The sequence below is a fragment of the Schistocerca piceifrons genome, chromosome 6 (assembly GCF_021461385.2).
Source record: "Schistocerca piceifrons isolate TAMUIC-IGC-003096 chromosome 6, iqSchPice1.1, whole genome shotgun sequence".
NCBI classification, from domain to species: domain Eukaryota; kingdom Metazoa; phylum Arthropoda; class Insecta; order Orthoptera; family Acrididae; genus Schistocerca; species Schistocerca piceifrons.
Genome location: NC_060143.1, coordinates 314,993,501 through 315,021,024, shown reverse-complemented (window position 1 = coordinate 315,021,024; position 27,524 = coordinate 314,993,501). Strand labels below are relative to the sequence as shown.

The window sequence follows — 27,524 nt, the reverse complement described above, 5'->3', positions numbered from 1 at the left end:
AAACCTACATAGAAATATAAAACCCAATCTCACAGATAAAACGTAGAACTAAAGCTGCTGTAGAGGCATTGTCGCCCAACACCTAAGGCAGGGTATTGGGAAAGTTAAAAATCTGCCGCAGAGTGGCTAAAAGTGGGCAGTTCAGCAAGAGGTGGACGACTGTCATTTGGGAGACACACCGACACTGAGGTGGGTCCTCGCGACAGAGTAGGTAACCGTGCGCTAGCTATGTGTGGCCAATGCGGAGCCGGCAGAGGACAACTGATTCCCTGCGAGAGGCCTGCATGGAAGACTTCCACACATTCTTAGTCTCCTTAACGACACGCAGTTTGTTGTGCATGCTGTTATGCCATTCCGGCTCCCAAAGCCTGAAAACCCTGCAGTGTAAGACAGAACGCAGGTCAGCTTCAGAGATGCCTATCTCCAGAAGCAGTTTCCGCATCGCCTGTTTGGCCAGCCTGTCGGCAAGTTCGTTGTCGGGGATTTGGACGTGTCCTGGCATCCACACAGACACCACGGAACGGCGGGACTGTACCAGGGCATAGATGGACTCCTCAATGGACACTACCAGAGGGTGGCAAGGGTAGCATTGGTCGATAGCTTGTAGGCTGCTCAATGAGTCAGTACACAGGAGAAATGACTCGTCAGGGCATGAGTGGATGTACTCATGAGCACGAGATATGGCCGCCAACTCTGCAGTGAAAACACTGCAGTCAACTGTCAAGGAGTGTTGCTCAATATGTCCTCCATGAACATATGCGAAGCCTACGTGACCATCACTGTCGCTGTCGCTGTAAACCACTTCAGAGCCCCGGAACACGTTAAGAATAGACAGGAAGTGACAGCAGAGAGCGGCAGGGTTAACGGAGTCCTTAGGGCCATGCAAAAGGTCCAGACGAAGGTGTGGCTGAAGCACACACCGTGGAGGCGTACATGAACAGACGGTAGTAGAGGCGGTAAAGGGAAGGATCCCAGTTCAGAGAGAAGGGACAGCACACGAACTGCAATTGTTAACTCGATTCTGGGCCGCCACTGCGGGAGATGGACTGCCGCGGGCAGGAAAAGGAGACAGTAATTTGGATGCTCAGGGGAAATATGATTGTGTGCTGTGTAACTGGCGAGCAATTCTGTATGTCTGATCTGCAGTGGAGGGACACCAGCCTCCACCAGTACTCTGGTCACTGGACTCTTCCTAAAAGCTCCTGTCGCTCATCGAATCTCACAGTGGTGCACAGGGTCGAGTAAACGCAATGCTGAGGGCGCTATCAAACCATAAATCACACTCCCATAGTCAATCCGGAATTGGCCAAGGGCAGCAGTGTACAGCAATCTGCACCCCAATTGGTGTTGCTCAAGCAATGGAGGGCATTGAAGTGCTGGCAGCTTAAGCTGATGAAGATAAGGGAGCCAAGTCAATCGAGCGTCAAAAACCAGGCCTAGGAATTGATATGCCTCACTAGAGTGAGTGGATCGTCATTAAGGTAAAGTGCGGGTTCCGGATGAACGGTATGACACCGACAGAAGTGCATGAAACACGACTTTGTGGCTGAAAACTGGAAGCCGTGAGCTAGAGCCCATGACTGTGCCTCGTGGATGGCTCCCTGGAGGTGCCGCTCAGCAACAACAGTAATGGAGCAGCAGTACGAAATGCAGAAGTCGTCTGTATACAGAGAAGGTGAGACGGAGGGCCTGACAGATGCTGCTAGACCATTACTGGTCACTAAAAATAGAGAAACACTCAATACAGAGCCCTGCAGGACTCCATTCTCCAGGATATGAATGGAACTATGGGAGTCACCAACTTGGACAATGACAGTTCGGAGCGACAGGAAGTTTTGGATAAAAATCAGGAGTGGTCCCCGGAGACCCCACCCATACAATGTGGCAAGGATATGATGTTGCCAAGTCGTGTCATATGCTTGACGTAAGTGAAAAAAAGACGGCAATCAGGTGTTGCCGTCTGGAAAAGGCTGTTCGGATGGCAGACTCAATGGACACAAGATGATCAGTAGCAGAGCAGCCCTGGCATGGAGCCAGCAAGCCACGTGACTCCAGGACCCAACCCAACCGCAGACATACCATACATTCCAGCAGCTTACAAACAATGTTGGTGAGGCTGATGGACCGATAGCTATCCACATCAAGTGGGTTTTTACCGGGTTTGAGCATCGGAATGATGGTGCTCTCCCGCCACTGTGATGGGAAGACGCCATCACACCAGATCCGGTTGAAGATAATGAGAAGATGTCACTTATAGTCAGATGAGAGATGTTTAATCATCTGGCTGTGGATCCGATCAGGCCCAGGAGCTGTGTCGGGGCAATGTGCAAGGGCACTGAGGAGCTCCAACTCTGTAAATGGAGCATTATAGGATTCGCTGCAGCATGTAGTGAATGAGAGGACATTCCCTGCCAGCCGCCATTTGAGTATGCAAAAGGCTGGGGGGTAATTCTCCAACGCAGAGGCTCGAGCAAAGTGCCCAGCAAAGTGCTTGGCAATCGTGTTTGCATCGGTACATAGCTCACCATTTATGGTAACACTGCGGACAGCTGTTGAGGCCTGGTACCTAAAAAGACGTTTGGTCTTTGCCCAGACTTGGGAAGGTGACATGTGGCACCCAATGGTGGAGACATATCTCTCCCAACACTCCTTATTCCATCGTTTGATAAGGTAGCGAACACAGGCAGGGAGCCGTTTAAAGGCTATGAGGTGCTCCAGGGAAGAGTGCCGCTTATGCCGCTTTAAAGCTCACCGATGCTCCTTAATTGCTTCAGCGACTTCTGGCGACCACCAAGGGACTGCCTTGCACCTCTGGCATCCTAAAGAGTGAGGGATTGCGTTTTCTGCCGCAGAAACAATTGTCTTGTCACCTGCTCAACCATCACATCGATGTTACCATGTGGGAGAGATTCAGCGGTGACAGCAGAGGTGAAAGTTCCCCAGTCCGCCTTGTTCAAAGCCCATCTGGGAAAGCGTCCATGTGCCTGACGCCGGGGCAGTGACAGGAAGATGGGGAAGTGGTCACTACCACAGACGTCGTCATGTGCTCTCCAGTGGATAGATGGGACGACAAGTCCTGGGCTGAAAATTGATAAATCAATGACCGAGTAACTATTCGTGTGCAGAGTGGGGAAGGCGCCTGATCTGATTTTGACTGAGGCCGCATTGTGAGGGCCTGGAGGCTCAGTATGAGCATTTCGCAAACTGTACGACTTGTCGGATGTTTGAGGAGTGCTGTGGCAAGTGTCTTCAATATGTGGTGAAACCAAGGTTAAACCATGTCCAGCCGTTGAAGGCAGGGCAGACTCGTAAAACGGGACAGGTCGCAAATTGTGGTGGAAATAACATCAGACTTTAATGCTGGGCAGAGTACATAAGTACCTGAACACACAGAGCTCCAAACACCCCTAACCATGGGCTTCCAAAGCTGACGATCCATACATGCGCCAATGTTAACACCATGACATCAGCAACTACAGCTGCAATAGACACGGGGCCATCGGCACTGGACACTGATGCAGTGGCAGAGCACTGCATGGTCTGATGAATCCCAATACCTTATTCATCATGGCGATAGGAGAGTACGAATTCTTCGTCTTCTAGGGGAACAACTCCCTGATAACTGTACTGCGGGGTAGAGAGAAGCCAGCGGCAGCTCCATTTTGCTCTGGGGAATATTCACATGGACATCCACGGGTCCAGTGGAGCTTGTGTAAGGCACCATGATGGCCAAAGAGACTGGTTGCAGACCATGTGTACCCCTTCACGACTATCATGTTTCTCAATGGCAGTGGCATTTTTCCACAACATAATGGACCATGTCACATGGCCATAAGTGTGATGGAGCAGTTCAAGGAACACAGTAGTGAGATCCAACTGATGCGCTGGCCCCCAATTTGGCAGATCTGAAGCCTATCGAACATGTCTGCGATGTGATTGAACATGGCTTCAGAATCTCATTGCCTCCTACTGGAATTTATAGAAATTAGGTGTGTGCACATGTGATGCCAACTCCCTCCAGAGACCTACCAAAGCCTCATGGCTTCCGTACCATTACAGATTGCCAATATTATCCATGCCCAAGGTGGGTATACTGGCTATTAGGTAGGTGGCTATATTCTGGCTGATCAGTATATAGCACATTATAGTGTAAAAAAGATGAGAACCAAATAATTGGCCTCAAAAACTTTCTGGCAGACAAACTCTTGGTTGAGACTTGAACTCAGGACCTTTACATTTCATGGGCAAGTGCTCTACCGACTGAGCTACTCAAACATGACTCACGGCCCATCCTCACAGTTTTATTTTTGCCAGTACCTTACCTCCTTCATTCCCAACTGCTACTTTTACAGGACAACTTCTGTGAAGTTTGGAGGTGCTGGTGGAAATAAAGCTGTGAAGATGTGTTGTGAGTCGTGCTTGGGTAGATCAGTCAGTAGAGCACTTGCCTGTGAAAGACAAGGGGCCCAAGTTCAAGTCTCCATCTGGCACACAGTTTTAACATACCATTAAGTTTCATGTCAGTGCACACTGCACTGTAGAGTGAAAAATTCATTCTGGAAATAGACCCCAAACTGAAAAAAATTAGTGTACCCAGCATAGCTTTCTTTTTGGTAAAATACTGGCTTTTTAAATTTTGTGTTATCTTCTTGACCAAATTTTTATTCTGAAGCCATTAATGGACCAAAAACCACTTAAAATTTTGAATTCACAAAACCCCCAAGAATAGATTACTAAAATCCCATAAGTTATAGTGGCCAAAGGATTTGATGTTCTACTTTTAACATACTTGTGTCTGAGAGGGTTCAAGATCGTTCACAAACAGCGCTTTTGCCTCTTCTTCTTTGGTTCTGGAATATCTAGATTGTCGGATTCTTCCTCAGAATCCTGTCATTGACCAGAGGTTCTGGTTCAGGTTTTAGTTCCAATTTAGGACACAAAGACTTTTATTCCTCCTTGCAGTAGGTCCTGAAGTTTTTAAAAAGATAATACCTGCTGAAATTACGGCACCAGAAAAACCCTCACACGTCCAGTTTATTTAGGAAAGATGTGGCGCACAAATTCATTTCGATCTATGTCCATTTTGCAATGTACGCTACCTTTGTTGCTTACATTCAATTCGAAGTTGATATATTTGGTTATCTGAGGTTCTTTGTTAACATTACTATTCTTAGAGGCATTTAGCAAGTCATTTGTATTCATTGCAACTACACCTTTTTCATTTTTAGCAGCAACAGCAGAGTTAACATGTGCTGTAGGTGTAGGTTTTAGTTGCTACAGTAACATCAGCTGTCAAGTGGTATTTTACGAGTGCCACCGCAAAATGATAACGATTCATAAAAAGGGACGAGTTTTGCATTATTGTATTAAACAAACATTCCTCTTTTATGCAAAGCTACTCTGAGCTCCTTAAATTGCCTATAAAGTTCAGGAGATACTATTTGTGAGACATTGATTACGCACCTGCGATATTTGGAGAGAGAGAGAGAGAGAGAGAGAGAGAGAGAGAGAGAGAGAGAGAGAGAGAGAGAGGGGGGGGGCGGCTCTTTTGTTCATTCTGTTTTGTTTTGGTTCAGGAGGTGCAAAAACAAAATGGGCATACGCCTATGTTTGAACCTTAGAACACTAATACAAGTGTGACTAAATGGTAAGCCCAATCGACAGACGGAAAGAGAGCAAAGAACCAGGACTTCCTCTTGGAGAAAGGTCCATTCGCCAATTGCTATGATGGATAAAAAGTAAAACGCAATCGACAGCCTGCATGCCATTCGCTAATGGAGCCAATAACTCAGGCGGCAAACATAAATTAGAATGTAAATGGTTAGAATCACCACTTAACAAATGGCGGTGGCTAAAACAAGACAGCCCATTATGCAACCTGGCTAAAATGATCCGCTCGTGGTGAGAGGGCTGAGAGGAGTTCAACCAAGCCACTGGGAGAGGTTTCATTCTGGGGAGCTTGTTCTCGTGAAGGGAAGACCAGTGGTGGTGCCGAAATGACACCACCACTAAGAGATGGACTGTGTACACCACAAAGAGGCTCCAAAGGGCACTGTGAGAATCAGAGCAGGTGACAATTGAAATGCCTGTGTTGCTGGATGTACTGCATGACCTGATACAGGGCAAAAAGCTCTGCTGTAAATACTGAGCAGTGTTCCAGAAGCAGATACCGAAAATCGTTGGTGCCAATGATGAAGGCACACCTGACAACGGTCAGTTCGAGAGCCATCAGTGTAAACAAAGGTACTATCGCTACATTACGTTCAGTGTGAAGATCGAGAAACTTACAGCAATATTTCAAACCTGGAGTAATTTCCTTAGAAAGCAAATAGAATCCAAGGTGAACACAGGCCACTGCACGAATCCAAGAAGGTGAAGGCTTCACAAGCATTGGGGAAGTGGTAGGTAATGCAAAGTTAAGCCACTGGAGCAATAGCTGAAAGCGAATTCCTGGAGGTGACACGGAAGAGGGACACGTCCCATACTGGCAGCCAAAGGATACAAACTTTCAACTAAACTAGTGCAAAAGGTACCAGTGGCCAAAAGGATTCCACAATGGTGGATTGTATTTAGATGGCATAAGAATGATGGACATGAAGACGTATAAATAAAATACCCATAGTCTAGTTTTGAAAGGACAAGGGAGCAGTACAAACACAGGAGGGTGGTCTAATCTGCTCCCCAGGAAGTACCACTTAGGACACACAGGACACTGAGGGACTGGGTGCAGCAGGTGGCCATGTAAGGCATGTGGGAGGACCAGGAAAGTCTTCTATCAAGCACGAGCCCCAGGAAATTCGTAGTTTCAGTGAACAGAAGAGCAAAGGCTCAAGATGTAAATACAGTGAAAGAAACCCATTGCACCGCCAGAAATTCATACAAATGGTTTCGTCAATGGGAAAGCAAAAGCCATTGTAGTTGCTCCACGAGTAAAGATGATTGAGACATCGCTGAAGATGCCGACACGGAGACAAGTCCATCAATGATAGCAAAGTTGTCAATATAAAGGGAACCAGAGAGCCACAGCAGGAGACAGGGTGTAATAGGGTTAATAGAAATAGCAATGAGGACAAAGCTCACGAGTTGTGTCACAGCAGGCCTCAGTCTACCAAGGGAGCGGGACATAGCGCGGCAAAGGTGAAGTGCAAGGAATGGAACATTATGCAGCAATAAGGCTAGCGTCTGTAAGGCATTCTACCTGGTTGGCACAACTGGGGAGGGGGGGGGGGGGGGGGGGGGGGGGGAATATTGTTCATCAAAGGTCGCCAGGGAGCAGTAAAGCCTCCAGTCGGCCTTAGAAAGTTGCCAATTGGGTTTACATGTAGGCGGGGTTGGAGTCCACAAATAGACAGCACACAGGAAATGGTCGCGCACACATTAGAGACAGCAGACCACTCAAGATGTCGGGCAAGCTGAGCAGTGGAGAACGAGAGATCAGAATGGGAATAGGTGTGCATGGAGTCTGAAAGGAACGTGGATGCTCCAGTGTTAAGGCAGACGAGGTTGAGTTGACTGAGGTCAGCCAACCTCTCAGACAGGTTCTTGAAGAGACCCAAAGAGGATGGTGTGCATTAAAGTCACCGGGCAGCAAAAAGGGGAAGGGAGTTGACCAATAAGCTGGAGGAAGTCTGCCCTGGTGACACTGAATGATGGAGGGATGTAGACATTACAAACAGAAAAGGTGAAGTGAGAAAGAAAAATGCACACTGTAACAGCTTGCAGCGGTGTTCAGTGAGATGGTTGAACTATAAACGTCATCCTGGATGAGCAGCATGACTTCCGCATGAGATGGAATGCCGTCCTTGGGGGAGAAGGTCAATGCAGAGTGGAAAGAACTGTGAAAGATCAAAGCAGTCGTGAGGATGCAATTTTGTTTCCAGGAGGCAGAGAACAAGTGGATGCCCTGAAGCCAAGAGCAGGCATAATTCCTCCAATACATTAAATGAATTCACACTTGTGAATGACAACTATCATCTGTAGAATGGAATGACAACAATGAAAATCTGTGCCGGGCCGACACTTGAACCCGGATTTCCCACTTATCATGAGCGGTAGCCTTACCATTTGGCTATTCATGCACAACTCATGGCCAGATAAAAATTTACATGTAGTCAACCAAGTGTCCGCAACTCGTACTTGTAAATCCATTATGAACATTCCCTTACAGGTCATAAGCTGTAGTCCACAGTTGCTTGTCCGGTACTGGCAGAAAAAAAGACAATATTGTAGTGCGCCTGCGCTATCCTGATTACGATGGAAACTTCTTTTGGACATGAATGCATGTGTGGCAACGACAGCCGTTATTAAATACATTACATGAATTCACAATTGTGAATAAGGACAGCTATCAGCTGCGGAATGGAATGACGACAATGAAAATCTGTTTTTGTTTAGTTTTAGAGCGCAAATACAACTAGCGTCATACGCATCCTTGTCAAAACTATAGAACACGAAGATAAAGAGAGGAGTTAAAAAATAACTACACGTTAATCCCAATCGACAGAAGAGAAGACAGCTAAAAACAGTGATGTGGAGAAATGTCTATAAAATATGCCACAGAGAAACAGACGTCCCGAACAAAATTTAAATGTCCTTCACCATATTGCTACAATGGATAAAATGTAAATGCGGTCAACAGCCCGCGCATCATTCGCTAAAAAAGTCGATAACTCAGACGGCACCAATAACTTAGATGGCAAACACACAAAAGAACGTAAGTTTAAAACGGGCATTCCATCAGGAAATGGCAGACTTTAACAAATGGTGGTGGCTAAAAAGAGTGCCCAATATGCAATCTTCCTAAATTGATCTCCTCACAATGACACGATGAAAGGGCCAAGAGGAGGTCATCCAACTCGCTGGGAGAAGCTTAATAATATGGAGCGTGTTCCCATGAAGGGAGGACCAGTGGTGATGAAAAAGTGACACCACCTGCTGACAGACCGCAATGCAGAGATCATCAGAGGGAATGGAAGAACTAGCGAGCTGAGGTACGAGGACTACAGCCTTGGCAGCTGCATCAGCAACCTCATTTTCTGTCAGACTGACATAACCCGGAACCCACACTAACATCACAGTGTCTCCACCAAAAGTGAGCAAGTGACAGATTTCCTGGACCCATTACACTAAGGGATGGTCAGTGTACAGCACACAGAGGCATCGAGAGAGTTAGAGCGGATGATGCACTTTAAAAGCCTGTGTCACGGGATACACTGTGTTGCCTGATACAGGGCAAAGAGCTCTGCTGTAAAAATCGAGCAGTGTTCTGGAAGCCGATACCGAAAAATATTGGTCCCAATGACAAAGTCATACCCGACATCATGGTCAGTGTGAGAGCCATCAGTGAACACAAGGGTACTATCAAAAAGTTCCGTGCAATGGTCGTGAAACTGAAGGCAATAGAGCGAGGCTGGAGTAGTGTGCTTATGAAGTGAATAAAGGTCAAGGTGAACAAAGGTTGCTGAACGAAGCCAAGGTGGTGAAGGGTTCACATCCATTAGGAAAGTGACACATAATGTCAAGTTAAGCTGCCGGAGCAAGAACCAAACGCATACTCCAGGAGGCAACAGAGAATAGGGACGCACCCCATACTGGTGATCAAAGGAGTCATCAAAAAAGGAGACACAGGATGGGTGGCCACACATGGCAGGCAAACGGCATGCATATCTGCTTAGCAGAAAGTCACGGAAGTAGAGCAGTGGTAGCTCTGCAGCTTCAGCATATAGACTCTCAACCAGGCTAGTGTAAAAGGGGCCAGTGGCCAAATGGACGCGACTATGGTGGATAGTATTGAGACAGCGTAAGAGGGATGGACATGCAGATGCATAAACACAACACTCATAGTCTAGTTTCGAACAGTTGAGGTACTGATATAAATGGAGGAGGGTTTTTTTTTTTTTTTTTTTTTTTTTTTTTTTTGGTAGGGTTTAAGGGCGCTCAACTACTGAGGGCATTAGCGCCCAGTCACTGTTGTTAGAGCACATGGAATCTAGTAAAACTCAAGGGGAGGGGGGGACACCAGAAAGACCTGACAAGAATGCAGATAAAATAAGTAAAAAGGTTAGATGTCTTTGGACAAGCCAGTCAAAGTTATAAAACGCAGAACACGAGCAGCTGCTTGAGCGTCATCAGCTAAAATATCCGGTAAAGTAGATGGCAGGGACAGGACAACACGAGATTGACTAAAGCGGGGACACGACAATAAAACATGGCGCACTGTTAATGCCTGACCACAAGGGCACTGCGGGGCTGGGTCACCGGAGAGCAGGTAGCGGTGGCTAAACCGGCAATGCCCAATCCGCAACCTGGTCAGAAGGACCTCCTCTCGCCGAGATGGTTGGGAGGAGGTTGTTCAAGCAGTTGGGAGCGGTTTTACTGCCTGGAGCTTGTTTCCTTGGAGGGATGACCAAGCATCCCACCACAACGACACAAGCCTCTTACAAACATCCCCACGAACGTCAGATGACGGGACACAACGGGAGGCTGGCCGAGGCAGGAAGACTGCAGCCTTGGCTGCAGCATCCGCAGCCTCATTCCCAGGCACTCCTACATGTCCGGGAACCCACAGAAAGCTGACAGGAGAACCATTATCAGCGAAAGAATGGAGGGACTGCTGTATCCGTTGAATCAAGGGATGGACCGGATAGGGAGCTCCAAGGCTCTGAAGAGCACTGAGTGAGTCGGAGCAGAGTACATACGATGAAAAAAGCTCAGCCGTAAAGCTCGAACATTGGTCGAGGAGCCGGTATTTAAAGGTGGCGGCCCCGACGACAAACGCACAGCCGACACCATCGTCAGTCTTGGAGCCATCGGTGTAAATAAAGGTGTGACTGGCAAGTCGCGCACGAAGTTCGACAAACCGTGAGCAATACACTGCAGCCGGAGTACCCTCCTTCGGGAGTGAGCTGAGGTTGAGATAAATATGAACTGGAGCCTGGAGCCAAGGTGGTGTCGGGCTCTCACCCTCTCTGAAGGTGATAGGGAGGGCAAAATCCAATTGTCGAAGCAGGCAACGGAAGCGGACTCGGGGGGGGGGGGGGGGGGGGGGGGGGGGGGGGGGGGGGGGGGGGGGGGGGTGCAGCAGGGCAGACACATACAACCCGTACTGACGGTCGAGAGAATCGGCGAAGAAGGACTGGTAAGAGGGGTGGTCAGGCATAGACAACAGCCGGCAGGCATACCGACACAGCAGTACGTCGCGCCGATAGGTCAATGGTAATTCGGCAGCTTCAGCATAAAGACTCTCGACAGGACTAGTGTAGAAGGCTCTGGTCACAAGACGTAACCCCCGATGGTGGATGGAGTTGAGACGGCGTAAGAGGGATGGCCGAGCAGACGAGTAGACGAAGCTCCCATAATCCAGCTTCGATCGGACTATGGACCGATACAAGCGAAGCAGGACAGTGCGATCCGCTCCCCAAGATGAACCACTAAGAACTCTGAGGACATTAAGGGAACATGTACAACGGGCCGCCAAATAAGAGACATGCGGAGACCAACACAGTTTCCTGTCCAACATGAGCCCTAGAAACTTAGTTGTTTCCACGAATGGGAGAACAACGGGACCGAGATGTAAGGATGGCGGAAGGAACGCTTTATATCGCCAAAAGTTGATACAAACAGTCTTCTCTTCAGAGAACCGGAAGCCATTTGCCACGCTCCATGAATATAGGCTGTCTAGACAACGCTGAAGGCAGCGCTCCAGGAGGCATGTTCTCTGGGCACTGCAGTAGATCGCGAAGTCATCGACAAAGAGAGAGCCTGAGACATTAGGTGGAATGCAATCCATAATTGGATTGATCGCGATGACAAAAAGGGCTACGCTCAAGACGGAGCCCTGAGGCACTCCGTTCTCCTGGAGGAAGACGTCGGACAATACGGAACCCACACGTACCCTAAACTTTTGATCCGTTAAAAAGGAATCAATAAAAAGGGGCAGGCGACCACGTAGGCCCCACCTGTGCATAGTGCGGAGGATACCTCCTCTCCAACAGGTATCATAAGCCTTCTCCAAATCGAAGAACACAGCTACCGTTTGGCGCCTTCGCAAAAAGTTGTTCATGATGAATGTCGACAAGGTCACAAGGTGGTCGACAGCGGAGCGGCGGCGACGAAAGCCGCATTGGACATTGGTAAGTAGCCGTCGAGATTCAAGAATCCAAACTAACCGAGCATGAACCATGCGCTCCATCACCTTACAGACACAGCTTGTAAGAGAAATGGGGCGGTAACTAGAAGGAAGGTGTCTATCCTTCCTGGGTTTGGGTATAGGAACAACGACGGCGTCACGCCAACGCATGGGGACTTGACCTTCGGTCCAGACGCGATTGTAGGTACGAAGAAGGAAGCTTTTTCCCGCCGGAGAAAGGTGTGCCAGCATCTGAACGTGAATGGCATCTGGCCCCGGAGCAGAGGACCGGGACAGTGCAAGCGCACATTCGAGTTCCCGCATAGTAAAAGGGGCATTATAAGTTTCCAGATTCAGCGAGTGGAAGGAAGGTCGCCAAGCCTCTTCTGCCTCTTTCCTGGGAAGGAAGGCAGGGTGGTAATGGGCGGAGCTTGAAACCTCCGCGAAAAACCGGCTGAAGGCGTTGGAGACAGCCACAGGATCAACGACGACCTCATTACCTGAGGTCAGGCCAGGTACCGAGGAGTGGGCCTTAATGCCCGACAGCCGAAGCAGGCCACCCCATACGACAGAAGAGGGAGTAAAACTGTTAAAGGAGCTGGTGAAAGAGGCCCAACAAGCTTTTTTGCTGTCTTTGATGACTCTACGGCATTGCGCTCGGAGTCATTTGTATCCAATACAATTCGCCAACGTAGGATGGCGGCGAAAGGTGCGTAAAGCACGTCGTCGAGCACGGATAGTGTCTCTACAAGCCTCGTTCCACCAGGGGATGGAAACGCGACGTGAAGAAGAGGTAGTACGAGGAATGGAACGTTCGGCAGCATTGATGATAACAGCCGTGAGGTATTCGACCTGACTGTCACAACTGAGAAAATCGTGGTCTGGAAAGGTCGCCAGGGAGGAGTAAAGTCCCCAGTCAGCTTGCGGTATGTTCCAGCTCGAAGGACGTGGGGAGGGGGTGTGGTGCAGGAGACGAACGACACGGGGGAAGTGGTCGCTCGAATAGGTGTCAGAAAGGACATACCACTCGAACCAACGGGCAAGAGTGGTAGAACAGATCAAGAGGTCCAAGTGGGAGTAGGTATGAGTAGAGTCAGAGAGGAAAGTCGGGGCGCCAGTATTGAGGCAGACAAGATTGAGATGGTTGAAGACATCCGCCAAGAGTGAGCCTCTTTGACAGGATGCAGGAGAGCCCCAAAGGGGATGATGGGCATTGAAGTCGCCAAACAATAAAAACAGCGGGGGAAGCTGAACGATCAGGTGCATCATGTCAGCCCGACTAACAGCAGATGACGATGGAGTGTAGATGGTACAAACTGAAAAAGTAAAAGCAGAAAGAGTAATACGAACAGCTATTGCTTGGAGTGGGGTGGTCAATGGGATGGGATGGTAATAGACATCGTCCCGAACAAGCAACATGACCCCACCATGAGCTGGGATACCGTCCACAGGGGTGAGGTCATACCGCTCCGAGGTATAGTGGGTAACGGCAATACGGTCAGTCGGGCGCAACTTGGTTTCCTGGAGACCAAGGACGAGCGGACAGTGCAGGCAGAGGAGAAGTTGTAATTCCTCCCGATTAGATCGAATACCTCTTATGTTCCAATGTAACAAGGCCATCGCTAGTCAAAAAAGAGGGGGAACGAGACGGGGGAAGAGGAGGAAGGGTGGCCCCTGGGGCAGAGGGGGCGGAGGCCACGGGGGAGGAGGATTTGGAAGGGAGGGATTTGGGAGGCGGAGGCCGAGACCCCGGATGGGGGGAGGAGGCGGAGGGGGGACAGGATAGGGGTGAGGATACCGCGGAAGGAGTGGACACAACTGAGGCAAACGAAGTGGTCAACGGCACAGGATGGAGGCGGTCATACTTCTTCCTGGCCTCAGAATAAGAGAGCCGATCCAAAGTTTTGAGTTCTTGTATCTTCTTCTCCTTCTGATATGCGGGGCAGTCTGAGGATCTAGGCGAGTGGATGCCAGGACAATTAACGCACCGAGGTGGTGGGTTGCATGTATGTTCCTCACGAAGAGGACGTCCACAATCACCACAAAGGGGCTCAGCCTCACACCGTGACGACATGTGCTCAAAGCGCAAACACCGAAAACAGCACATAGGAGGCGGGACGTAAGGTCGCACGTCACACCGGTAGCACATCACCTTTACCTTCTCCGGGAGAACGTCCCCCTCGAAGGCGAGGATAAAGGCCCCGGTGTCGATGCGATGGTCTTTGGGGCCGCGCTGGACACGCCGGACGAAATGCACGCCTCGGCGCTCTAGGTTGGCCCTGAGCTCCTCATCAGATTGCAGCAGGAGGTCCCAATGAAAAATAACCCCCTGCGTCCTATTTAGTGCCAGATGCGGGACAATGGACACTGGGATGTCCCCTAGGCGGTCGCACGCCTGGAGCGCCGCCGACTGTGTGGCGGAGGTGGTCTTTATAAGAACGGACCCCGAACGCATCTTACTGAGAGCCTCTATTTCCCCGAAGATGTCCTCAATGTGCTGAACAAGAAACATGGGCTTGGAGGTGGCGAACGTCCCCCCCATCGGTTCGAGAACAGACCAAATAGCGGGGGAAGTACTTCGCCCCAAGCCGGCGGGCCTGTCCCTCCTCCCAGGGAGTGGCCAAGGGGGAAAGGGCAGGAGAACCAGAACTAGAAACAGTACCTTTCCTTTTGAAAGACTCGGCCGCAGAGCGACCTGATATGTGTTGACGTTTCATCTGCGAAACGTCCGCCCCGATACCACCCACTCCGACCAGGGGCTCTCCCCACGGTCGCCACCCAGCCTCAGCAAGGGCCACCTGGCAGGATGACCGTTGCCGGGAGTCCTGATGCCCCAAGGAGACGGGCATCTACTCCTTGGCCGACATGGGGAGGGTGCAGCTCAGGTATCGGCAGTACGATCCCTGTGTTGTCAGGGGGGTTACAACCTAGAGGGTACATGACGACCCCACCACAACGGGCTGGCTACCGTGCTGGATTTCTGGTGCCATGGAAAGTCCATCATGATCGTAGGTGCAGATCGGGACGCACTATGGGCGTAACTTGTACAACCCATCAGGCGTTTAGGCCCAATTTGAGGAATAGTGGGTATGGTTACAACGCCGGTACAATGCTGAGTGCTAAGGTCTTAGTGCACTGAGGACCAGTGTACACCACGTAAGGCGTCCTTCCCCAAAAGGCTCGTACTTCTGTAGAATTTTGAAAAATGGAGGTCAAACCCCAAGGGGGACCATCACATGGAAGGCCGAAACGGTTGAAACTCCTTTTAGTCGCCTCTTACGACAGGCAGGAATACCTCGGGCCTATTCTTACCCCGGACCCACAGGGGGATGGAGGAGGGTGGTTCGATCTGCTGTCCAGGAAGTACTACTGAGGAGAGGACATGTAGGACACTAAGGTACCACATCCAGCAGGCTGCCAAGTAACACACATGGGAGGACCAAGAAAGCTACCTATGGAGCAAGAGGCCCAGGAATTTCGTAGTTTCAACGAACGAAAGAGCATCAGGCCCAAGATGTAAAGACGGTGGAAGAAACCATTTGTGCAGCCAGAAATTCATACGAACGGTTTTGTCAGTGGAAAAATGAAAGTCATTGTCAATACTCCATGAGTAAAGACGATTGATACATCACTGAAGACACCACTCAATGAGAAAAGTCCCTGGAGAACTACAATAGATGCCAAAATCGTCAACGAAAATAGAGCCGGAGATGCCCGGAGGGAGACAGGTAATTATAGGGTTAATGGTGATAACAAAGAGGATGATGCTCAGGACAGAACCCTGAGGAACACCATTTGCCTGGATAAAGGTGCCCAACAAGGCACACTCAACACGTACCCTGAAAACTCTGTCTTGCCAAAGAAGCCCTACGTGTAGAGAGTACGGAGGATACCAGTCCTCCAGCAAGTGTCATAGGCTTTCTCCAAATTGAAAAACATGGCCACTCTGGGATTTCCATAGAAAACCACTCATGACATGGGTGGACAAAGTGAGGAGATGGTCAACTGCAGACTGGGGTGCTCGAAATCCACACTGTGCACTGGTTAGTAAATTGCATGGCTTGAGTCACCATACCAGCCGGGCATGAATCATACATTCCATCATGTTGCAAATACAGCTGGTGAGAGAAATGGGGCGGTAACTGGAAGGAAGATTCCGCACTGGCTGTATGAATGAATTTTATTAAATCTGCGAGGGGTTTCGCACCACTTATCGGTGCATCCTCAGGCAATATACACTATTTATAACATAGTAATGTTGAACATTGCCCTGTAGCCAACGTTACTGTGTTATAAATAGTGTATACTGGCCGAGGATGCACCGATAAGTGGTGCGAAAGCGGTCGCAGTTTTAATAAAAATCATTCATACAGCCAGTGCGGAATTTGCTTTGAAAAAATGTTGAAGTTTGGCTGTGGTTGCCCGCCCTATAAACAACATGGAAGGAAGATGTTTGTCCTTACTGAGCTTACGTATGGGTACGACAGTGGCTTCATGCCAGTGTCTGGGAAAAGTGCCCTCTGCCCAGATGCAGTTGTAAATATGAAGCAGAAAGTGCTTGCTTGCAAGAGAAAGGTGCTGCAACATATGAATGTGAACGTCGTCTGGCCCCGGGGCAAAGGATCAGGATGAACTGAGAGCATGATCTAGTTCCCTCATAGTAAAGATGGCATAGTAGCACTCACAATTCTTAGAATAGAAGAGTATCGCCCTAGCCTTCTCCATTCATTTCCAAAGGAGGAAGGCAGTGTGATAGTGGGAGTAGCTCAAAATCTCCGCAAAATATCAGCCCAAGGTGTTGGAGATAACAAGAGGGTCCACTGTGACTCCACTGTCAGGACAGAAATTGGGGAATAGACCTTGGTACCAGAGAGCTGTTGGAGGTTGGCCCACACGACGGAAGAGAGAGTGTAACTATTAAAGGACTAGTGAATTAAATTCAGCTAGCTTTTTTGCTAGCCTGAAGAATGCAACAACACTCTGCACGCAACTGTTTATAATGAATGCAGTTTGCCATCATACGATTATGGTTGAGAAGGTGGAAAGCACATCTCTGCACGTGAATTGCACCGCCAAGGGACTGGGCCACAGCATGGTAAAGAGGAAGTGCGTGGAATGGAACGTTCTGCAGTGGTAAGGGTAACGTTTGTAAGATATTCTCCCTGGTCATCAGGGAGGAGTAAAGCCTCGAATCGGCTTTAGTATAATGTCATTTGGGAGTTTGCATGTAAGTGGGGTAGGAGTCAGCAAATCAATAGACATGGGAAATGGTCGCTCAAGTTTGTGTTAGAGAGAACAGACCACTGAAGACAATGGGCAGGCTGGGCAGTTCAGAAGGATAGGTCCAAATGGAAACAGGTGTGTGCGTGGAGTCTGAAAGGAACTAGGGTGCTCCTAGGAAGTCTGTCCTAGTGGCATAGAATGATGGAGGGATGTACACAATACAAAGGGAAAAGATGAAGTGAGGAGGTAACAAGCGACTTGCAACAACTTGAAGACGGGTAGTTTGGGAGATGGGTTGACTATGGATGTCATCCCATTTGAGCAGCACGACTCTCCCATGAGATGGAATGCAGTCCTCAGGGGAGAGGGGGGGGGGGGAGGAGGGGGTCAAAATGGACCAGGAAGAAATGCAGGCAGAGAGCAGGGGGCTGCTGAGGTTCTAAGAGCCGCTGTTAATCCTATTTGTTCAATCAAAGGCCATGAACATTATATTCAGGGAACGGTATTGTTAAGTGTCAGATGGTATAACCCAATGCTTTCGACTAGGCAACAACTTGCGAGCGACAGGATAAGATACTTTCCCTTCACCGGTGTCCCCTGGATGTCCTGTTCATTGAGATACACAGAATATCCTAGGAATGAGGTACCATGGTTGCCACTGCAATTAATGCACGTGGGAGAAGGACGCAGGCAATCGTCCTCGTGAGCATCCCTACTGCAAGTAACACAACTGGCCATGTTTCAACAAAACATTCAAGTGTGGCTGAACCAATGACACAGGTAGCAACGCAATGGGTTCAGAATGTATGGTCAGGTTGTGATAACTTTAATGCCTGCTTTGACCTTGGACTGAAGCATCACTCTATCAAAAGTGAAAAAAAGAGTGTGTGTGGGCACTAAGGAGACATCTACCTTTTTCATCACCCAATGGATTGCAATGACACCTTCATCAGCGAGATATGTTTATTTCTGCCTTGGTCAGACCATCGAGCAGCCTAGCATACATAACACCGCAGGAAGAATTCACCGAGTCCTATGGGCCTCGACACAGAGTAGACATATAGAAGGGATGCGGTAATCAGTTGATGTGCTCAAGAATCAGAAGTAATTTCCAAAAGCCATGTGCCACTGCATAAACAAAAGCAGGATTTCACAGGGCCAGCAATTGCATCAAGACCTTTCTGGATAAGAAATTGATTTACAGTTGCAAAAGACTGACAATCTTCAGTACATGAAACCACAAGGAACCATGATGCATCTGGGAGGGTCTTTGAATCGGGAGCTTCTTTCCGTTTGTGTTTCGTAGACGTTGACTGAGAAGATGTTGATTGGCTCATTGTAAGAAAATCCCCATGACTGCCAGCGTCTCCGATGGTGTGCTCCTTCCAACTAGGAGGGAGAGGGGGGCAGGGTGGGGGGGCCTCAGAGGGGGTCTCACCCGCAATAGATGATTGTTCACATCCTAGGTCACACCCTCCTGAACACCTAACAGAGGAACCAATCGGCACTTTGGGAAAGTAGCAGCTCAGGCAATCACCCCTCCCTGGGCCTGGCCTGTACCAGGGGTACATGCAAACCCCACCTGTCGACCTGGGGCTGGGACTTACGCTTTACCCAGTCACCTTTTAAGTATTAGACGCATGGGCCAGCCTTCAGGAGCACACAGGGAGGAAGAAGAAAAAAGGAACCTCAAATCCGAAGTGAAGGAAGGACAGGAGTAGATGAACGAAGAAAGAAAAAGAAACAAAAACCAGTGAAGAGTATTCTGAAACTGATTACCGAAAATGTAGAACAAATTTCCAAAAACGGCCCAGACATGTTCCCCAACAGATGGAAAAAAGAACAACTAGAGGATTGAAATGCAGCACAGAAGGGAAAAGATGCTGCAAATGTTGGGGCCCCATGGTAGCCAAGCACAAACACACCTATGAACGGCAAGGCCTCTGGAGGAATGAAAATCTGTGCCGGACCGGGACTCGAACCTGGATTTCCCGCTTATCCTGCATGTAAACATATGGTTGACGACATAGGGAAGTTCGGGTGTGGCTGTGAGTCATGCACGGATAGCCAAATGGTAAGGCTGCTCGCGATAAACAGGAAATCCAGGTTCGAGCATTGGTCCGGCACAGATTTTCATTGTCGTCATTTCATTCTACAGATGATGATTCATTTAATGTATTTCATAATGGCTCTAGTCACAAAAGTGCTTGTTCCTTTGGTCAAGCATGCACGTCCAAAGGAACTTTTCACCATAATCAGAGTAACACAGGCACTGCAATAGCATATATGTAATTCCTCATTGTCGAATCTAATGCTGCAGATGTTCCATTGGAGTCACAACAGGGAAATGGAAGGAGGGAAAAAATGAAAGGGTTTCATCTCAGCGGTTGCCGTGTGCGAGCCTTCGAAGAATCACTGCTACAGGGCACATAGGCTGAAGGATCCTGTTGCATGAGATCTGCAGAGGCGATAGCAGTCTCTCTGGGTCAGCCTGTGGATTCTAGGGATGAAAAACTGTTAACGGTGTACACCGGCAAAATGGAGGTCAGCCAGGTGAGGGTATAACATAGCGAGACCATTGAAGAGGCTCTCCAAGTCTGTGAAGGAGAAGATCATTTGTCTTTGCTTGATTTCTTGGAGCCTTTGTGATTGGCAGATGAAGCCTCAAATGTTTGTTAGCTGCAGGGACGTAAGAAGTCTTTGCGAGAGTATTCCTACTGTCCTTTCCAGCCTGCTGGTTGTGTACAGGAGATTTCACCATCAGAAGTGAAGATTTGGTGGTTTGTTGCACAGCTGGAGGAGAAGAAGACTGGGTGACTTAATAACAATACTGAATTTGAGGTCACAAGTCTGTGCGGCCATGTCCTTCATGGACTGAGGCATAGCACAAGTGGTTCTGTAAATACCAGATGGTAAAACACAAGACTTTCAACCAGTCAATAACTTACGAGTGACAAGGTAAGGTACTTTCCCTTCACCCGGATCTCCTGGAGGGACTGCTCATCAAAAGACATAGAATATTCTAGGAATGAGGCTTCACTGTCACCATTGCAATTAATACATCAGGGAGAAGGAGATGGGAAATCGTCCTCGGGAGCATCCCTACCACAAGTAGCAAATCTGGCACATTTCGACAAGACATTCAAGTGTGGTTGTCAAGGTGACACTGGTAGAAGCACATCAGGGTTGGAATGTTCAGTTGGACTGTGATGGCTTCATAGCCTGCTTTGATCGTTTATGGAAGCACTACTCTATTAAACATGAGGAAAAGAGTGTTTGGAGACACTAATAATGCATCAACCTTTTTCTTTACTTTGTGGACTGCAGTGGTGCCCTGATCAGAGAGGTGAACTTAGATTTCTCCCTCGGTCAGACCATCAAGCAACCTAGTGTAAATAATGCCGCATGAAGAATTTAGCATTCAGTGGGTCTCGATGCGAGTTGGAGAGCTGTGGATGAATGAAGCTGGAAGCAGTTGTTGGGCCTGAAAATCACAATTGGTCTCCAAAAGCAAAGTGACATTACATAAACAAGAGCAGCATTTCACAGGGCCTGCAATCGCATCAAAACCTTCCTGAATAATAAACGGATTAACTGTAGCAAAGGAATGACCTTCTCCAATACAATACCACGGCGAATGGGAGATTCTTGAAATCTTTAGCCTCATTCCGTTTATGTTTAGAAGAAGTAGACTGAGATGGTGACTGGCTCAATGTGAGAAAATCCCCATGATTGCCAGTGTCTCCAATGGCAGACTCCTTCCAAGTGACTTTTCACTCTTCCTGAACTCCTGACAGAGGGACCATTTGGCAATTTTGAAAGATAATAACTCAGGCAATCACTTGTGAACCCCACCTGTTGAACCAGGGCTGAGAATTATGCATTACCCAGTCACCTGTTATGCTTTAAAGATGCATGGGCCAGCTTTCAGGAGTGCACAGGGAGGGAGAAGGAAACAAAGAGGATCCTCAAACACCAAAGCAGAGGAACGATAGGATATGCAGAATGAAGAAAGAAAGAAAAAAAGTGGAAGGACTGTTCTGATGTTAGGTTACTGAAACTTCAGAACACATTCCCAAAAATACCCCAGACATGTTCCCCAAGGGAGGGGGAAAGAGAATAGCAGGAGGACAGACATGCAGCATGGAAAGGGAAAAGGTGCTGCAAAGTCCAGAGCCCCATGGTAGCCAAGTACAAACTTACCAAAGAGCAATAGGCCACCATGGGGAGGCCTCATGTCGGGCCAAAGTTATTTCTCCACAATGACAAGAGGTCCGTTTTTAGAAGATTGACTCAATTGATTTCAATATTATTGAATGATACTATTGACTCCTACTGGATTCAATGTTTAAATTGATATGAGCATGTAGAGAATAATGTGAATTTCTACAATATAATACAAAAAACCGAAAATAGATATTTTAGACATTATCAAATGTTTCTGATCGTACAGAAAATTTTACTTCTCTGATGGGAAGTCCCTTTCTGCTTCCCGTCTCACATATACCTCTTGTTTCCGTCATTTTCTGCCACGATATGAGAAACTAATGAAAGTTAAACAAATCTGTTTACATGAATAAAGGTTTGTAGATTATTTTTAAACAGAAACAAAGTGCAACAAAGCAAAGAGTTGCAATGTGTATTGTATCAGAAGCCTGTATCACAACTACACCTTCAAGAATTTTTAGACTTTCATGAATCCAATGAATTATTTGAATGTTGAGAACTGAAGTTCATAAATTGCTCGAGATTTTTGTATAACAATGAGAATTTGACGTGAGAGATAAAAACACAGGCGCTCTAATAAAAGGAACACATATATCTTTAACAATTCAGGAATGCAATGCTGAAAGTGAGAACTCTAGTTACTTTTCATTCAGAAGACTGCTCATGAGCAGAAAGAATAGGAAAAGCACAACTATTAAGAAGAAGAGGGTACTGCTGCTAGGGCAGAGAGATAGGTCCGCAACTGAAGACTTAAAATAAAAAAGGCTCTATGTGCTATAATAAAGACTTTTGAGTTTTTGTCTGAAGTGGGATCTACACACCACGCCACTAACATATAAAAGGATCAAACTGACATGAATGTAAATATAGTACCAAACGCAATCAACAGATGGTATGTGGTTTAACAGCCACTGCTGTTAACATGTGAGAGGCTGCATCTTCCACGTGCTTACTCCTTAGTATTAGTTAAAATGGTGCACCAGCACATGTTTGCAACAGGTGGAGTGGAAGAAACAACCATTTGAAGGAAAGGTATTGTGGCAACAATGAGGAAAAAGCTCAAAAAAGGAGGTAATGAATACTTAACTCAAATAATAAATTTATTCCTACAAAAGCTAACCCAGAACAGGAGCAAATACTCTTTACCGATCGCTAACCTACACAATAACTGGAGAGAATGTTTATTCTTGAGTTATCAGATGTATTGTTCCAGAAGATGATACAGCAATCAAGATAAGGCCATTTACTGTCAGTAACATGAGTGCATCTGACTTGTTACATTGCAAGAAAGCAGCAGATTTTAACATAAACACTGCAAATCTAAACATATGCAAAGTACAGTGGTTATGGTTGGGCAAACCTAAGCCTTAGGTAGTTAAGACCAGGAGAAGCTTCAATGAAACTGAGGCCTGGCTGGGTGTCCCTATTTTGAGAAAAGGTGTAAGAGTACAAGACATTAAGAAAATTCAACTACCTGCCCTGGATGTTACAAACCATATCTGACAGAAAAGAGGAAATATTTGATTGAAATGATGCTGTACCTTACAAATAAAAACCATACACAGTTTTACAAAAACAGAATGAACTTGTACTGTCTTTTTGCTGAGTACTGAGCTATGCCAGTTGGTGCTTTTCATTGCATCTCCACTTTCATTAAGTTTTTCATACAATTACAATACAACATTTGTAATTTCCAAGGAAACTGGATCCATACTACGCTTCACTTTAATACATTAATAGTGCAATTATGACTATTAATTATCTAATATATTTAAAACTCATTTTCCTCTAATTCATCATTTTGGCACTTACAGTTTTTTTATTAATTCTTCAACTACAGGAGATGTTGGGGGAATAGTATCTTGTAACCAACTTTTAAAGCCAAGTTCTGGGCAGAATCAGGTGATTAAGGGTTTAGGACTTTTGAATAAGGATTTAACAAGGGGTTATCAGGTAGTGATAGTGCATGGGGCAGGGAACAGCTTGGACAGGAACAGAATGTACAACATGGGTGATGATCTGAGTAAGATAGCTTCTCAAACTGGTAGCAGCAATGTGAGCATGACTGAGCTGTGCTGATGACTGACGATGATGACCCCAGTGTTGGTGTCATGAGGACTATCGGGAGATGGGGCTACATTAGACATAGACTGCACCTCAACAGGACCGACAAAAGAGGTTGGTAGAGTCGATTAGTGAAAGTATAGCAGGCAGGTGTGGGAACACAAATCACCACATAGCTGTTGTCTTGGGGAGGACTAGGTCTTTTGCCAGGATAAATCATGACAACATATTCATCCTCCCAACAACTGAAGACCTGGGAACAGTTCCACCCTTCAAAACTAACACATCAGGTTGGTGCATAAGTATGTAGCTTTTTTGTTTTGCGAGTTGGTATTCTTGATGCTATGAGTTTATTTATAGATTGTCTTTTTTTTGTTGCTCATTGTTGCTGTTTGAGTTTACATGTTGCCATTTCATCATTTGGAGATAATGAGTGGAGCTGTGGACACTATGAACATGTGAGTACCAAGTAGAGGAATCTAAATATTTCCAACATATTCTTCCGTTTGAGTTCACCGGAAGGGTGACAACAGCTGAGGCAGCCAGAAACATTCGCATCACGTACAAGGATAACCCCACTGGACAAAGCACAGCATGACAATGGTTTTCTCGTTTTGAAGACTTTTGACATTAGTGACTTTCCATGTTCAGGAAGATCATCAGGGTTTGATGAATATCATTAAATGCATTAATCCACAATGATTCTCATTAGTGTACTTCAGAACTGGCAAATATGATAAACTGTGATCATTCCTCCATTGTGCGGCATTTGCATGCAATGGGCAAGGTTCAAAAATCGAGTCTGTGCTCCAAGCCAAAATCACAAAAATCAGTCAGTGGCCATATGTGCATCTTCGGTTGCTTGTCAGAAATTGGCTCATGAACAACACTGAACTGTGACATTTTGCAGATGCAATCCAAGAGCAATGACAAGGAAGACTGTGTGAAGTGAAGCTACTTCATGATAATGCCCACCCACATTCTGCTAAACTAACAAAAAACATTATACAAGAGTTCGGTTGGGAAGTCATTCTGCAGCCCCTTATTCATCTCGAATTTTTGCGCTTTCCACACACTATCAAACAACCTTCAAGGAACTTCCCTTCCGAATGAAAATGCTCTCCAATCATGGCTTAACAAGCTCTTCGCCTCAAAACATCTGATTTCTACAGTTGTGGAATCGAAAAGTTACCCCAGCATTGGCAGATTGTTGTAAATAATGTAGGAGAACACATATTGATAACTAAAGTCTCTGATTATTGTTGTCAGATAATAAAGTTAAAGACAGGCTTTCAAAACCCAACAAAACTGCAGGCCTGCAAAAAGAATCTTCTCAGAATGTAAAGTACAAACTTTTCTTAGGGTATTGGCAAATCAAATCTGGAATGAAAAATATACACAAAACAACAAAAATGACAAGTTCTCTAAAGTCAGCAAATTGTTTATTAATTTTTGAGGAGATATTTTCAAAAGTCGCCACTACAACACAGCAGCTATGGAAGAGAGATGGATAACTGTAAGTATTTAAATTTCTCAGTTCTTTACAAAAGTGCTAATTTACACTACTCCACAGTCTCCAGGTTACTATCATAGGTACAAAAAAAGATATACAAGAATACACTACCCCAGGAAACTTGCTTGCTGCAAAAAATCAGAATATAATGCAGAAAATAAAATCAAAGCAGTTCAGGAGGTCAGAATACGTCAAACTAGAAAAGGCAGACAAAAGTATAACACAAAAATAAAAATTGAAGGTAGTACAATCAAAAATCCTCAGTTTGTAAATAACTGTTTCTCTGGTAGGCTACTGCAGAGAAGTCGCAACAAAATCTTTCTAAAACACATATAGTACCCACAATGACTTACACAGTAAGCATAATGTTGTTTCCCACGACAGAGCTTGGAGTCAGGAAAGCAATACACCAATTAAAAAATAAGAAGTCAGCAGGCAGAGACAAGGTTCCAGTCTCTCCTCTTAAGACACGTACAAACAGCATACTAGCTCCATTAACAAATATAATAAATGAGTCCTTTGGTGTTGATACTTTTCAAGAATACCTACAGCATGCACTAGTTGTGCCGCAACTACATAAAGGTTATGTGGAGGGAAACAAAACTACAGGTCCATTTAATTACTGTCTGCGTTCTTGAATATAACTGAATAAATCACGAAAGCACATAAATGAGTTACACAGATAAATACAACTTTCTTAACCAAGCGTAGTTTGGTTTCTGAAGTGGGAGAAGTACAATATCGACCATTATAGAGCTCACAAAAGTGGTTGTTGAAGCTATTGAAATGCATGACTCTTTTACAAGCATATTCTTAGACGTGTCAAGGCTTCTGCCATTGTTCACCATGAAATACTACTAAATTAGATAGAAACACTATGTGAAGAGAAATAGCACATAAATTTTCCAACCTTACCTGGAAAACAGGGCAGGGCGCAAGAGATAGAGATAGTTTTTGTGTGTGTGTGTGTGTGTGTAAAACTATTGTCAGGCAAGAAACAAACACAGTTGTTTCCTGGGGTAGTGTATTCTATTCATAATATTTATCAATGATTTTTTTAGACCAGGAGAAAATGTTCTCTTCATTAATGCCAGCAACCTCACAGTCACTGATAAAACACTAGGATTCCCACTAGAGAAAGCGGCACTACAGAAGTGTCCATTTCCAACCATCTGCTTTGACCCATGATGCCAACAATATGTGGTGCTTCCAGCACACACAAAATGCTGACAATAATGTCACTACATACACACGCCAACAAACACAAACAAACATTAAAATGACACAATAACGTCTCACTCCAAAAATAGAATAAAACTAATGGGACAACCGCAAAAAATTGGGGGTTTAAGGCAGGGACAAGCTAAATATAACGGAACACCACACTATCCCATAACAAATAATACAAAAACATTTATTTACAGCATTCTGCAACACCAAGAAAACCACAGGAATCTGATCCTTCCCTTGACCTATGTACCTCATCTGCAGCTGCTGATAGCAAAAACCAACACACCTCAATCGCAGCTATCAATAACAAAAGACCAACACCTATAACAAGGACCCGAACCACTCAAAAACCCAAATATTCCATGTTCACTACATCAACCAAACAATAATCGACCTGCCATGAATATACAATACACAAAACATTACAATTACTATATAATCAAACCAAAACAAAAATTATGTACCAACAAAAGCCTCCGGCAATACAACCTAGGTTGGCCAGCACACGCACGCATGCATTCACAAGCACCGACAACACCATATATACATGTCCCTGGCCCGAGCTGCCAGAACGCTTGTCAACCTCATGTTGTTGCCACAAACATGGCATCTAACATATTCAGCAATAAGACCGAACATCTGCAGAAACTGTGCGAGAGATATCATATCACCACCCATCTCAGAACATAATGATACACTCATGAACTTCACTGTCAAATCCATATCTAACAAAACAGAAATTAAGAAAATTACACTTGAAGAATAAGATTGTCACTCTGCAGCAGATTGTGCGCTGATATGAAACTCCCTGGCAGATTAAAACTGTGTGCCGGACCGAGACTCGAACTCAGGACCTTTGCCGTTCAAGGGCAAGTGCTCAACCCACTGAGTTACCCAAGTACAACTCACGACCTGTACCCACAGCTTCAATTCTGCCAGTACCTCATCCCCTACCTTCCAAACTTCACAGAAGCTCTTCTGCGAAAGCTGCAGAACTAGCACTCCTGGAAGAAAGGATATTGCGGAGACATGGCTTAGCCACAGCCTGAGGGATGTTTCCAGAATGAGCTTTTCACTCTGCAGCAGAGTCTGCACTGATAAGAAACTTTCTGGCAGATTAAAACTGTGTGCTGAACTGAG

At 46.4% G+C, this 27,524-nt stretch overlaps 1 protein-coding gene across 1 annotated transcript in view; it reads right to left on the bottom strand.

The window, feature by feature from the left end:
- LOC124802611 (protein lethal(2)denticleless) overlaps positions 1–27,524 on the bottom strand; it is a 66,146-nt gene that overhangs the window by 36,192 nt on the left and 2,430 nt on the right. The window lies entirely within an intron of this gene.